General features: G+C 41.6%; 1 long non-coding RNA gene across 1 annotated transcript; it reads left to right on the top strand.

Annotated features, from left to right (window-relative positions):
- Positions 1–3588: 3588 nt before the first annotated feature.
- On the top strand, positions 3589–11325 carry LOC146975028 (uncharacterized). The gene is made up of 3 exons (XR_015037572.1): positions 3589–3799; positions 4601–4678; positions 11252–11325. It is a non-coding gene; the product is annotated as an uncharacterized LOC146975028 (long non-coding RNA).
- The last annotated feature ends 4034 nt before the right edge of the window (positions 11326–15359 follow it).

Raw genomic sequence — 15359 nt, 5'->3', positions numbered from 1 at the left:
TGCCGTCGGAGACAGCGCGATACACACCTATTCACCTGGGGAGACACCCCAGGTGAATAGGGTAAAAAATTTAACTAACAGCTATTGCCATGAAACTTTCTATGTTTATTACTTACATTGAGCCAATTATTTTTTGTATTACATGTTTTCTTAAATATTATGCTTAAATATGGGAATGAGACATTATCTAATTAAATATGCGTGAATTTGTGTACATTTCCATACCCGAAATCTGAAGATTGGATAAAGCCACTTTCAAAATTCTTGTTTTATTTTGTTGACACATTAAAGTCAAAAGTTTTTACAGAGGGGATTTTGGATATCTCTTTTTATCACTCTGTAAATGAGAAAATACCGTCACCAGCCCTAAAAAAATCAAATTTCGCCCTGTTTTTAGGTATAAATTGTTGTATAAATCAGGCTGTGAATGATATATCAACAATCCCCTCTGTAAAATCCTTCAGGATATAGGCAGGAATACAACTGGAAGGTTTGGTGTCTGTAAGTGCTGCTGAACTGGAGATTTCGGGTCCAGAGTATAAGAAAAAGCTCATTTTGAGAAAACGGCCTTTAAAGATTCTATTGCAAAAATTCCACAAATTGGCTCTATGCACAGCTCTACTTCCTGAACTTAAGGCAGCGCCTTTATTTCCTGTCTTACATTATTGGACAAACTGATTAATCCAGGTGTGTCTGACCATTGTGACTACTCAGACACACCTGGATTAATCAGTTTGTCAGTACATAAAAGAGCTGCCTTGAATTTAGAAAGTAGTGAGCTGTGCATAGAGCCCATTGTTACTGGAAACAAGGGTGTCTGGCCACTGTGAATTCCAGGTGTGGGCCAGTTAGGTCAGAGAAAATAAAATAAAAATTATAGCTGCTGCGCAGCAATGGGTCGGGTCCGGGCTACTTTTGGGCATATTTAGGCAATTCTGAGCAACAAACAGGAGAATAGGAAGACAGGACAGTTGACCTTATAATGTCCAATTGGCATCAGTTGAGGATTGAACCCACAACCTCGGGAACCAAAGACTGTTGTCTATCGCACTGAGCTAATTGACAAGTGGCAATGCAACAGTGGCTTCACAAATTGAGTAAGCCATTCACTGTCGCGCAGGCAGATTTGAAACCACAGTAAAAAGAAAAATCAGTTTTTGAGGTAAAATAATTATATGTATTTGTAAAACATCTACTGTGACTCTTAAGATGTTAGGAGCCTTCGCACATGGTCCAGTCCAAGCTATTTGGATTTTTAAACTTAGAGGCTTGCTGTGATGCCACCATTAGGACAATTGTCTTGTATTTCGTGTTGAGGACAACTGACATTTTGATCTGTCATCATCATCATCATCACCCTTGCTGGGTCTCGAACTCACAACCTCTGACACCAAGAACCAGCTCCTAACTCGCTGAGCTAATTGGCTGGTAGTGAGGCCTGCTGTGTAGCTTCATTTATCCACTCAGGTGAGTCAGTGCCCGGGCAGCTGTTGTGAATGCAGATTTCAAAAATGGTCAAAAAGTCAGAAATTCTGTTATCTAAACAAAAATCTGATAATACATAAATTGCATCTGGACAGCATGGAAATGTTGGTGATTTGTTTTTAATGATAAGTGTTTTACTTCATAAGAGAAAATATGATGTTTATAAATTCCACTCTCACATTGACTGCAGTTGTTCCCATGAGAGCAGAATTCAAAATGTTCTCAAAAATTCAGTTTTTGAATTAAAATTCTGATATTTGCTAAACTTCATCAACCATGACTCCAAAATATTGTCATTTTTTTTCAGGAAGTTTGAACATGTATTTAGCAAGAATTTGATGGTATATGTTTACAGTAGTGTTTACAGTCAAACGTTTTCATGCACTGTAGGCTCAATTTTTGCTTAATCAAAAATCCGAGAAACAAGTTTTGTGGAGGACAGTCTGGAGATGCTCTGTACCAAGTTTGGTGTCAATTGAGCAAAAATTGTGGGAGGAGATAAATTTTAAAAGTTTTACAGTTATTGAAAAAAACAGAGTGATGGACTTCATAGTTTGTAATAAGTTTAAGTGGACAAAAGTTTCAGCAGTATTGAGGCTACATTGTGGTGAAGTTTCAACACTGTAGCATCTACCGTTGGTTTGGTAGGAATTTTTAAAGTTTTTAAATTTAAACGCTTATTGTGCCCCCCCTAGGAGGGGGGGGGCACATGTCCTTGGAGTTGAGTGAATCTGGCATGGGACTGAACCTTTGTGCAAAGTTTGGTGAGTTTTCGCCCATGGGAAGTATGACTTCCTTGGAAGAAGAAAGAAAGAAAGAAGAAGAAGAAGAATTCCTAGGAATACAATAGTGTCCCGGCAGCTTAGCTGCCCGGACCCTAAAAACAAACAAATAAGAAAAACACTTTAGGTGTAGTTGGGCTCATCATCTGTAATATGACAACCAATGTTTTCAGTTTCTCTATGTCTGGCTAATCATCTCTGGCCCATGTCAGTGTCACATCCGTTTCACCTCTGTCACTGAGAAGTAAACTACTGCAGAGCATGTGATTCTGAGGATCGATGTTAATTTTAAGCCCTGTACCAGCGCAATTGGGACATACTAAATCTCCGATCAGTTCATTCAGACGTCATGTGTAAAAAAAAAAAAAAAAAGCCACCGCTGTGTATCGCCCTGTCTCCGACGGCATCCAAACACTCGTTTTTTACGGATGACAGCTTCCGCGATGACGCACTTTGTAAAGGGATCTTATCGCTTGGTGAGTTTCTGTGCTGTGTCTTTTGTTGTCTAGCAAGTGAGAGTTGCTGTTTTATTTTATGTGAGGATTTAAATCGATTTCCTTTCCCCATTTTTAAAAGTCCCTCACGACACCAGCCAATGAGACCCTCCCTCGTACTTTTACGATTCGTTGCTGGTACAAAGGAAATGACCATTTTTGGAACAGACAACTTAGTGCAGGAGAGAGAGAGCTTCACAGCGATACCTGATATGACAGGGGTCTGAACAGATGCGGCTCAGTACGCCGCGATAGAACGCTCAGTTCTGGTGAATTTAGGAGAAATCTACAGGCGACACCAGTCAAAGTGAAGTAAAATAAACACCCATAATGTGTATTTTAGACCATTTCTTTGTATTAGTCTGAAAGAAGACATGTTATGGAAGCAAAATAGCCCAAAATCTCAAAATTGATAAGTGCATGAAAAAACGATGTTTTTGCCTGCCGTGTCTCACCTTAACACTAGAACCGCCAACTGCCGTTCATTGGACGACTTTGATTTTCATTTGTGCATAGCTATATATTAACTCTTTAACTGCCATTGACGAGAAATTCCGTCATTCGCGATCGAACGGTTTACTGCCAATGACGGAAATTTCCGGCAATCCGTGTTTACAGTGCCATATGATAGCGGGGCTTGCTGTGCACCCTGTGAAATGGTGCTGGACTAGCTATATGAAAATCAAGTGAAGAAGAAGCTTCTGGAAACAATACAGGATGTATCCAGAGCGAGCGCTCTGAATGTATCTATTTTCGTGGGCTTTGACAATACTTTAACTGACAGCGCAACAACAACAACAACAACGTCAGGAAGCTGTCACCCAGCTGATCCGCCGGCAGACAGGACCAAGAGGAAGTGTAAAATGCCGGTCCCGAAAAGATTTTCAGGCGAGGAGGCACTGGACCAGATTTTTAACAACAATAATAATGAAACTGGATCAGAAATAGATGACGACGACGATGATGAAGACAGCAGAGAGGACGACGAGGAGATGACGGGCGACGGAGTACGGAGTTTTTCTCCGCTGACAACAGCTGGTACGGCAACAGATTTAATGTTCATACAGTTTTGTCAAAGTTACTAGGTAGATACATCTGATAACTGTTTATCCCAGCCCGGAAAGCTGACATCGCAGTGCCCGCCGTCCTTTTGCCGCACCGGCTCACTTATTAGGTCGAGTGTAAACAAATAAAAAAAAGAGGAAAAGAAAGTAGCCTAACGGCTTCCTTGTTTTGAGTCTATTTATATCTGGGTTGTCAAAAAGTTTATTTTTGAGCTATGAAATCATGATCAGGATCATGTTCATTGTTTTCCACTGTACCTCGGACCCTGACAGATTAAATGACCAGACACAGTCTACCGCGTCCCGGACCCGGCGTCCCGAACCCGGCGTCCCGAACCGGCGCGGACCGACTTAATTCTCGGTCCTGCCGGCCCGTTAAGAAATGTACCTAGGCTACATTTAGGAGCCCATACAGATTCATGGTCATCTAGGAACAGCCCACTGCTCCAGAGCAGTTACAGTAAAGAGGCAGGGGTGTGTGTGTGTGAGTGAATGAGGGAGAACTGTAAACTGCCCCCCCCCCCCCCAGACACACACACACACACACACACACTCCCTCACTCACTCCTTGAGAGCAGACAGGAAAGACAGTAAAAAAGCAGGTGTGAGTGAGATAGAGAGATTTAAAAAATTTTTTCACCCCTGTCATAACGAAAATGGTATCAAGTATTGAATATTTTCCTGAGTATCGGTATCGAGTTGAACATTTTAGTATCGTGACAACCCTAATTGATATTCATAAAAACATTGACGTTATTTTATTGTGATATTTCAGAATCTACAAGGCTCAGATCTTCTTCACCTTCACCTTCTCCTCCTCCAACTCCTTTTCCACCCACCAGAGATGAAGAAGGTAGCTGCTTGTTATTTTGATATCTGGTATTATGATTATTAGGTTCATATTTGAGGGCTTTACTAAGAGTGTAGCGCTATGTCTGACATGTTAGAGAAATCAAACTGAGATTTATAGTTTATTTGGTAGCACTACATAATACGGCCCGCGACTTACAGCGTACCTACCGCTCTCTTGCCGCGTAGGTTGCCGCTTATTTCACACCAGTACTGAGTAACTGCAGCTCACTTTCCCCCCTGTTTCCCCCGTGCATTTACAGTGTAACTAGGCTGCGTTTTAGCGCGTAACTTACATCCTGCTTCACACCAACTTCCACAGAAGTACAGGGTAACTCTCGCTGTTTTACAGTTTAACTAGGCTGCGTCTTGGCACGTAACTCCTGTCCTACTTTACACCAAATTACACAGTAACTCTCGCTCACTCCGCCACTAATTACCCCGCATTTTACAGTATAACTAGGCTGTGTCTTAGAGCGTAACTCCCGTACAATTACGTCCTACTTTCCCCGGACTTACAGTGTAACTCCTGCCAGGTACATTAGAAATTAAATAGTCTACTGTACAATATGAGCACAGTTGCAATCCATGTTTTCCAAAAGTGTCAGACTCAGCAGCGACATTTCACCTCTATTTCAGAGATTTATTATTCATTATTTAATTGTATGGTTTGGAATAGGTGAGAAATGGGTATAGAGTGTGGACATTTTCCAATACAGTAACAGGCTGGCTGGTAGCAAACTTACCTCTCTAAAATGCACATCTATGAAAGTCTAGTTCTGTCATCCAAGGGCAAAACACAAACTATACAGTAATACATCCACAATAATGAGTCATTCGGAGAGTTAGAAAATGTTTTTATTATTTATTAACCAGAAAACACATGACACATCCACATCCATGATCATTCATAAACTTTAAGTACAGTAAGTACCCTACTGTAAGTGAGCACTGTTACCCCTCCTTAGTCTGCACCTACACTGTACTTGTCTTAGAGTTACCCAGTAAGTAGAGGGTAACGGGCTGTATTATAAAGTAATGGCTGTTACTCTCTCCTTAGTCTGCACCTACACAGTAGCTGTCATGCACCTACACACTACTTGTCTTAGAGTTACCCAGTAAGTAGAGGGTAACGGGCTGTATTATAAAGTAATGGCTGTTACTCCCTCCTTAGTCTGCACCTATACAGTAGCTGTCATGCACCTACACACTACTTGTCTTAGAGTTACCCAGTAAGTAGTAGGGGTGCAACGGTACAGGTAGCCCACGGTACGATATGTACCTCGGTTTTTGGCCACGGTTCTCGGTACAGTTTCGGTATGTGTTTTGTGCAGAGAACTTTTTTTTTCTCCCAAAATAATGTTTATAATTTATAATATTTCTAATACAGCTCTCCTCTCTCTCTCTCTCTCTCACACACACACACACACACACACACACACACACACACACACACACACACACACACACACACACACACACACACACACACACACACACACACCTGAACTGTCAGTGAACAGCCCCTAGCTCCTCCCTCTGCACACTCCTTTAGTCTTTCATGATGAACACTCTGAAGCAGCTTTCAAACAGAGATCGCACTATATTGCCGTCATGGAAGACCGTCACTATGCTGCAGCCACAGTCTCTCACTGGGAAAGAAGGAGTTAGTCTATTGTGTTTTTTTTAAACAGCCTTTCACCACCTCTCATCTCTGTCAATCAACTCCTGCTCGACCTCGGTCTCTCTATCGCGCGCGGACACGCGCGCACGCGGATACGCGACCACACACATGCGGTGTGCATGGACAGAGTTTGTGCAGGAACTCTAATAAAAGCTAAATGTGCTAAATCGCGCTAATAACTAATTAAATTCCCCCGCGATTGCGATCAGCGACCGCTCATGCCGCCGCCTGTTTGTTTTGTTTTCGTTTTTTTTCCCCCCTCTTCTGTGTGTGAGGCTGACCTGCTGCACTTTCAGTTGCAGGGGGGGAGCTTTTACAGTCTATGGGGGGGAGTCACTGTGAGTGTGTGGAGGCTCAACAGTGATTGGACATCGACTCGCGGGGGCGGGCTTTCGCCTTAAACGGCCAGGCACACACATACACGGCACAGCTGCCTGTAAAGCAGGAAGAGCTGATGGAAGCTGAATCTGAAATACCGCGGTCCAAGAGCGTATTGCACCGTGCAGGCCGTACCGAACGGTTCGGTATTTTACCGAGAACCGTTGCATCCCTAGTAAGTAGAGGGTAACGGGCTGTATTATAAAGTAATGGCTGTTACTCCCTCCTTAGTCTGCACCTATACAGTAGCTGTCATGCACCTACACACTACTTGTCTTAGAGTTACCCAGTAAGTAGAGGGTAACGGGCTGTATTATAAAGTAATGGCTGTTACTCCCTCCTTAGTCTGCACCTATACAGTAGCTGTCATGCACCTACACTGTACTTGTCTTAGAGTTACCCAGTAAGTAGAGGGTAACGGGCTGTATTATAAAGTATTCTTTGTTATTCCCTCCTTAGAGTGCAAATACACTGTAATTGTCCTGCAACTACAATGTAGTTGTCCCGGAGTTACCCAGTACCTACAAAGTAGCGGGCTGTATTATAAAGTATTCTTTGTTATTCCCACCTTAGTGTGCAAATACACTGTAATTGTCCTGCAACTACACTGTAGTTGTCCTGGAGTTACCCAGTACCTTCTACTACAGCTGTAACTACTGTCTAAGTAGAACCAGTAAGTTAGAACACAGTTTGTTTCACGAGATAACATCATCTGAAAGTACAGTAATACAAATACAAAACTAACTGAAGTGTCCCTGACATCATAAAATAACAGATTTCTACTGGCTTTTGTTATTTACATTAAAGTTCAGTTTTGTTCCTTCTGTATATAAACTGTTTCATTTAGTTTTGATCCATCTGTCTGGTCCTTCTAGGTCTAAAATAGTCAGTCAAGTCAGTTTCATTTGACAAAATGTACTTTCTAAGTTAGAAGAGTCAAGTTGAAATGATCGTTGTGATACTACTATCACACCGGAGTGTGACACTCAGTAATGGAGAATGGATGGGCTCCTCCAATAAAAGGTGATCTTGATCTTGATCCAGCTCCTTGGGTCAAGGCAGAGATCAGGGTCATGGGTGGCGTGCCATCTCCCTCGTCAGGTACCATTTTCATGGCATCTCAAAAACCTCACCTGTGTAGAAACATAATTATATATTGTATCATCAACTTCATCACATAAATGCATCACTGTAAAACAAAGTGAGAAAATTAATAACTTTGAACGGTACAGTTTTTCTCATCATGGAATACTTAATCCCGGTTTTACCTTTCACATCATAAATCATTAGCCTTTTAAACCATAACTTGTGATTTTTTAGCATATTAATCAATTACAAATTATACATATTTTTTTCTTTAACTATTGAGTAAATATTTTAACCATTTAAAAATCTTCAATTTTACAAAATCAATGCTATGACCATACTGTTTCACAACTGTAGGCTGCACCAGTACATTATTGTTACTCTTGACTGTATTCATCATACCAGTCATTACCAACAGTAACGTTAGCTAATGGAGCTAATGTGTACAGTACTAACACAAATACAGTTCCCGGTTAGCGTGGTGCAGGGGAAAACACACACTATTATCTTTAGCACAAGCTAACATTGCTAGCTGCGTTAGCATAGCTACTTAACTCACCAAGAGGTTGATAACGCGGTCAAACTGCCGTCGCACAGGTCCTCGGTTCATCCCTCTCGTCTCCCGGGGTGTTTGCTCTGTGTTTATATCAACATATCACATCGTAGACATTGCATAATTTCCCTCATCTCTCCACTTCGTCTCCTCCTGTCGTCCCTGGCTGTGTCAACAAGCTCCGTCCTCGCTGTGAGGTGGGACTTTCTACCTTCTCAACAGGCAACCAATGACAAGTGAGCTGCTTCTGGTCTGACCAATGACAGATGGTCAAAGGTGAGTGACTGTGGTAGTCAAATAGGATGAAATAAGTTGTCAATCACAGTCTCTCAGATTTGACCATCTGTCATTGGTCAGACCAGAAGCAGCTCACTTGTCATTGGTTGCCTGTTGAGAAGGTAGAAAGTCCCACCTCACAGCGAGGACGGAGCTTGTTGACACCGCCGCAGGGACGACAGGAGGAGACGAAGTGGAGAAATGAGGGAAATGATGCAATGTCTACGATGTGATATGTTGATATAAACACAGAGCAAACACCCCGGGAGACGAGAGGGATGAACTGAGGACCTGTGCGACGGCAGTTTGACCGCGTTATCAACCTCTTGGTGAGTTAAGTAGCTATGCTAACGCAGCTAGCAATGTTAGCTTGTGCTAAAGATAATAGTGTGTGTTTTCCCCTGCACCACGCTAACCGGGAACTGTATTTGTGTTAGTACTGTACACATTAGCTCCATTAGCTAACGTTACTGTTGGTAATGACTGGTATGATGAATACAGTCAAGAGTAACAATAATGTACTGGTGCAGCCTACAGTTGTGAAACAGTATGGTCATAGCATTGATTTTGTAAAATTGAAGATTTTTAAATGGTTAAAATATTTACTCAATAGTTAAAGAAAAAAAATATGTATAATTTGTAATTGATTAATATGCTTAAAAATCACAAGTTATGGTTTAAAAGGCTAATGATTTATGATGTGAAAGGTAAAACCGGGATTAAGTATTCCATGATGAGAAAAACTGTACCGTTCAAAGTTATTAATTTTCTCACTTTGTTTTACAGTGATGCATTTATGTGATGAAGTTGATGATACAATATATAATTATGTTGTTCTACACAGGTGAGGTTTTTGAGATGCCATGAAAATGGTACCTGACGAGGGAGAATGGCACGCCACCCATGACCCTGATCTCTGCCTTGACCCAAGGAGCTGGATCAAGATCAAGATCAACCTTTATGGAGGAGCCCATCCATTCTCCATTACTGAGTGTCACACTCCAGTGTGATAGTAGTATCACAATGATCATTTCAACTTGACTCTTCTAACTTAGAAAGTACATTTTGTCAAATGAAACTGACTTTGACTGACTAATTTTAGACCTAGAAGGACCAGACAGATGGATCACAACTAAATGAAACAGTTTATAACAGAAGGAACAAAACTGAACTTTAATGTAAATAACAAAAGCCAGTAGAAATCTGTTATTTTATGATGTCAGGGACACTTCAGTTAGTTTTGTATTTGTATTACTGTACTTTCAGATGCTGTTATCTCGTGAAACAAACTGTGTTCTAACTTACTGGTTCTACTTAGACAGTAGTTACAGCTGTAGTAGAAGGTACTGGGTAACTCCAGGACAACTACAGTGTAGTTGCAGGACAATTACAGTGTATTTGCACACTAAGGAGGGAATAACAAAGAATACTTTATAATACAGCCCGCTACTTTGTAGGTACTGGGTAACTCGCGGGACAACTACATTGTAGTTGCAGGACAATTACAGTGTATTTGCACTCTAAGGAGGGAATAACAAAGAATACTTTATAATACAGCCCGTTACCCCTCTACTTACTGGGTAACTCTAAGACAAGTACAGTGTAGGTGCATGACAGCAACTGTATAGGTGCAGACTAAGGAGGGAGTAACAGCCATTACTTTATAATACAGCCCGTTACCCTCTACTTACTGGGTAACTCTAAGACAAGTAGTGTGTAGGTGCATGACAGCTACTGTATAGGTGCAGACTAAGGAGGGGTAACAGTGCTCACTTACAGTAGGGTACTTACTGTACTTAAAGTTTATGAATGATCATGGATGTGGATGTGTCATGTGTTTTCTGGTTAATAAATAATAAAAACATTTTCTAACTCTCCGAATGACTCATTATTGTGGATGTATTACTGTATAGTTTGTGTTTTGCCCTTGGATGACAGAACTAGACTTTCATAGATGTGCATTTTAGAGAGGTAAGTTTGCTACCAGCCAGCCTGTTACTGTATTGGAAAATGTCCACACTCTATACCCATTTCTCACCTATTCCAAACCATACAATTAAATAATGAATAATAAATCTCTGAAATAGAGGTGGAATGTCGCTGCTGACACTTTTGGAAAACATGGATTGCAACTGTGCTCATATTGTACAGTAGACTATTTAATTTCTAATGTACCTGGCAGGAGTTACACTGTAAGTCCGGGGAAAGTAGGACGTAATTGTACGGGAGTTACGCTCTCAGACACAGCCTAGTTATACTGTAAAATGCGGGGTAATTAGTGGCGGAGTGAGCGAGAGTTACTGTGTAATTTGGTGTAAAGTAGGACAGGAGTTACGTGCCAAGACGCAGCCTAGTTAATCTGTAAAACAGCGAGAGTTACCCTGTACTTCTGTGGAAGTTGGTGTGAAGCAGGATGTAAGTTACGCGCTAAGACGCAGCCTAGTTACACTGTAAATGCACGGGGGAAACAGGGGGGAAAGTGAGCTGCAGTTACTCAGTACTTGTGTGAAATAAGCGGCAACCTACGCGGCAAGAGAGCGGTAGGTACGCTGTAAGTCGCGGGCCGTATTATGTAGTGCTACCGTTTATTTTTACTACAGTTATTGAAACAGAGTCAAGTGAGCCGCAGCTCCGGTCCTGCTCTCCACTCCCTGCTGGCACAAGTGAAAGAGGTGGGATTCAGAAAAGGCCCTAATCTATCTAAATATCGATCTAATGTGTCTGTGTAGCCTATAAAGTATTCTTATAATCATTTACAGGTCGAACAGACCACAGACGGAGACGAGGAAGAGGTTGGTCGAAGACATCTCATGGGTAAAGGACCCGATTCCCTTCATTCCCACTTGCCAGAGATGAGGAAGGTAGCTATGTCTTGCTAAATTGATAATCTGATATTATGTTTATTATTAGATTGTAGCATACTTGCCTATATGCCATAATGGTGAGTGTTACCTAAAAAAACAAATGGGTCTGATAAGTGAGAAACAGTCTATTCTAATTTTTTGTGTACATTATTATTGACCCAAAACTGATATTATATAATAATTTTACTCTTGATATTATCACAGAGGTGAGTTAGCCCAGATTCTTCTCCCAACCCGGTCCCGGATCTTCCACTTCCCTGGCTCAGATGAAAGAGGTGAGATATTAGAGAAGGCCCCTCTGTGAAAACTGTCTTTTGTATGTAGTAGATGTAACACGCCTAGGCCATTTTGTATCACAGCCTGCTTGTATCATTGCACTAGTGTGAGGCAGTAGTAGTCACTGTTAATTATAATCAAAATGTCCAAAATGGCCCTCAGTGTTCTGAGTCTAACATTTTTGGGTTACATTCAGTCTTAGTGGGAGACACAAATCTTTATGCTACACTTTTAACTTTTGTCTAGTAGAGTATCTATTATTTCTTGACAGTATTTAGAAGGATGTCTGTGTTTTATGTTGATCTCATATAAATGTTCTTTCATTTTGTTACTTACAAAATGACAATAAATCTTGATACCTGAATTAGCACCCTGACAAATATTTTTGTACTAATTTAGTTGTATCCAGTAGTCGAGTTGAGGGGGGATGGGGGGGGATGGCATCCCCCCTGAAATAAAAACGATCAAAATCATCCCCCCTGTAAAAATGCCATCCCCCCTCTCCATCCCCTTTTTTACATTAAATGTTGGGACATAACTATTATATTATATTGAAGGGCCTTGTCTATCCCGGCTCTAGCCCCGAACATTTCTTATAGCCCAGGTCCAGGATGTTTTCTCAGACGGAGTTAAACAGAAGCGCACCATGAAGCGCACATTAACTGAGAAGGTAGTTTTGTAATTTCCCGGTCACAGTGAATGCAACACAGGCACGACGCCACGACCAATCAGAGAGAAGTGTTGTAGAAGCGCCTCCGTGTTTTATTGGTTAACAGCCAGGTAACCAAGGTGACAATCTGAACTCTAGATAGCGTTCCGAGCGGTTCCGAATCATCAGAATGGGAAAAGGGGAGAAGTTTCTGCAGTCGTGGTGACTCGCGCCAGCAGGGGCAGACGGTGGGTCAGTGGACCGGCCCGGTCCGGCGTGGTGCTGCAAGTGACCTGCTGACGTTAGTGTGTTTACATTTTTCTAACTTCTATGAGCGCGAGGAGTGACTATTCTCGGTCGCTCATGTGGGAGCCTCCCTTCATATTTAATATCTGATAGAGATGAGAATACGTGGTGGAAGATGACAGTGTGGCCTGAAAGAGGTCCATGGTGAAAGCAGAGGAAACCAGGACCAGGCCAAGATTTAACAAATGACATTTGTTTTTGCTCACTTATCCAGCCACAGCTCCACAACTAGACCAGTTTCTGAGTTCACTTTCATACACTTTAGCCATTCTTGTCATTACAATGAAAGGGACCTTAGTCAGTAGGCCTACTAATTGGGCTTTCTTAAATCTGAAGCAATGTTGCCTTTTCCCTTTATTTTCTCCTCAGAGTACACCAGAATGCCTTATTTATGTGTTAAAAATCACAATTTTTTTCTGGGGGAGTGCCCCCAGACCCCATTAAAGTGCTTTAGAAAGATGGCAAATCAAGTAAAGCCCAGCTGAGTTGGTGCTTGTGGAGAAGCTCCATTATAATAATAAAATAAAAAAAATAGTCTATATATAATTTATAATTTTAAAATAATAAATTATGTAATATAATTTACATGAATTACACTACCCCCCCCCCCCCCTTTTTTCTTAAGGTGAAAAAAATTGACCATCCCCCCTGAATTTTTTTTACAACTCGACTACTGGTTGTATCTATATAACCATTTACAGGTCGAACAACTCAAAGGGGCAGACGTCAGACTCAAAGACGAAGGGCTGCTGACGTTCAGCCTCTCGTAGGCGTGGCGGGCGTCTGCTCGGCAAACAAGGGCTCCAGCTCCTAATCCTGAGGGGCAGGACACAAACTGGCAGCCACCAAACCATCCATTTTCACCGCCAACCCTGGACCTGCGGGTAAAGCTGCTGATCTTGAAATCAGAAGATCCGGCTGATTTTGTAGAGCTCTTCCTGTCCAATGAGCTTGATCCAGGACAATTGTGAGCACAAACTATCATGTATGCTGAACAGTGTCTTGAAGCCGAGCAGTGTTTGACACCACAGGCTAGAGCTCATGCTTGGAAACCTGTTACAGGGTCAGAGTTAAAAAAGTTTCTGGGGCTTATTTTTCTCACTGGCATCATTCGCAAGCCTTGAGCTGGAGATGGACTGGTCTTCTGAAAGTAATTTTAGCCTCCCCCCTACTTTAATAAGGTCATTTGTATCTCGCAAACGATTTCAATTTATTTTGCGCTTTCTTCATTTCTGTGACAATCAAAGCAAGGCCAGCCAATTGCACTGACAATCTGTTTAAAAATCCGCCCCGTCTTAGATTATCTTATCTCAGAAATTTCGTGATATGTATCAGCCCAGTGGTAAATCTTTTGTATTTGTGAGGGTTAGGCTCTTGTGGCGTGGCCGCCTAGTTTTCAGGGGGTTACAACCCCCAAAAGCCAGTCAAGTATGGCATATAATCCTACATCCTTTGCGAATCAAAAACAGGATACTGCTTCAACTTGAAACCCTATGATGGACAAGCCTCTGCCCTTGGAGACACAGTCGTCTCTCTATCGTGTTCGCCTAGCTGGTTGGCTTCAAATTATGTTGATAATTATTACAATTCGGTGTCATTATGTGAGCGCCCTACTTCATCTGGAAACCCATGTCTGTGGTACTTTGTGGTATAAAAAAAGAGGTGAACCACCAGTCCTCCAAAACATCACTAAAGCTGACCTTCAGGCTGGAGAGGACAATCTTGCGTCACAATAGTATAATGTGATGGTTGTTGCATGGCATGACAAATAAATCGTAAAAATGGTAACAACCCTTCACCAAGAACAAACATGGAGTATGGATGTGTATGGCTGTAGAGGCCACAAAGATAAAGTTGCCAAAACAAAACCAGAATGCATTGTGAGCTACAAACAGTGCAATGAATTTGGTAGATTAAATTTGATCAAAAATATTGTGTACTATCCATTTGCTCGAAAATCGAGCAAATGGACCAGAAAATTTGTAACATATCTCTTTGAGATCAGTCTCTTTAATTCTTTTGTGTTCTATTAAAGCAAAGAACCCACAGTACAAATACAACACATTGCGGTCCTTCTATTGAAAGCCTCGTGAAGATCTTGGACCAGGACAAGAGCCGGTGGCACAAGCTAGTCAAACTGCGGCTGAGGGAGAGAAATACCTCCACCTCAAAAAAACACCTAGAGCCCCCTACAACTATGACCCAAGGAGCAGGCTGGATAACAGAATTGCTAATAGCTCATGCTCTTGTCCAGATATTGCCAACAGCAAAAAAGCAGAACCCGACCAGACGGTGCAGAGTTTGTGCACGAAGAAAAGGGGTTCGTCCGGGGAAAAATTTTACTACTGTTAAGGATGTGGTGGTCCCCTTACATAAGGGGGATTGTTACACTGAGTAACACTCAAAGGCACACTTTGCCTAATTGTTCTGCTGTTTTAGGCAGCCAGAAAACAGTTAAAATGGAAAACAAAAAGGGAGAAAAACGTAAATAAGCAGTTGCCCCTGTGAATACGATACTACAATCGTGGTGTTTTAATCTTCTATATATTATTGATTTTGTTGAAAATGCATTTATTCCAAGTGCATTTATGAGATTGAAAATATAAATCTGTA

Source organism: Trachurus japonicus, chromosome 14 (assembly GCF_045865225.1).
Source record: "Trachurus japonicus isolate A0001 chromosome 14, Traja_1.0".
NCBI classification, from domain to species: Eukaryota; Metazoa; Chordata; class Actinopteri; order Carangiformes; family Carangidae; genus Trachurus; species Trachurus japonicus.
Note: the sequence above shows the minus strand (reverse complement) of the source record. Positions and strands in the feature narration are given on the sequence as shown.